Source organism: Corylus avellana, chromosome ca2 (assembly GCF_901000735.1).
Source record: "Corylus avellana chromosome ca2, CavTom2PMs-1.0".
NCBI lineage: Eukaryota > Viridiplantae > Streptophyta > Magnoliopsida > Fagales > Betulaceae > Corylus > Corylus avellana.
The window spans coordinates 31,300,979-31,301,675 of record NC_081542.1 but is presented as its reverse complement, the minus strand read 5'-3'; positions in this window follow the sequence as shown (position 1 = coordinate 31,301,675).

Sequence of the window (697 nt, the reverse complement as noted above, 5' to 3'; positions counted from 1 at the left end):
TATTTTGTCAGTCCCTTTGAGTATCGCTAACTGACCTGATAGGGTGATCTGGCGAGGTAGTGTTAATGGTCAGTTCACAGTGAAATCAGCATATCATTTGGCCAAGGAAATGGAGTTTCTCAAGCAGGCAGGGAGCTCAAATGGGGGGAAAACGTGTGATCTCTGGAAGTCAATTTGGAAAGTGCAGTGCCCGAATGTGGAGAAACATTTTTTGTGGAAGGCATGTAAGGAGATTCTCCCCACCAAGGCCAACCTGCTTAGGCGGCATGTTCTTCAAGATGAATTGTGCCCAATTTGTGGTCTACATGCAGAAACTGGATACCATATCCTATGGGATTGCCCCTCGACACGGGATGTATGGGGAACAAGTCTGAAAAAATTTCAAGAGCTGGTACCGGATGGCCCAACCTTTAGACATGTGGTGGAACTGGTGGCAAAGAGGTGTGATGGTGAGGAGCTGGGTCTCTTTGCTGGGATCGCAAGATGCGTCTGGTTACGGCGTAACGAGTTCAATCATGAAGGCAAATTTTCTCACCCAAGTGCACTGGTGCAGCAGGCTATGCGTCTGGACGTAAATTCCCCAAACCCATCTTCTCCCCGAGAGATAGCTGAGGTTACCAGCTAGACTGCTCCGTCAAAGGGGTTTATCAAAATCAATTGGGACACGGCGATCTGTTCCAAGCAAGGAGTGGTGGGT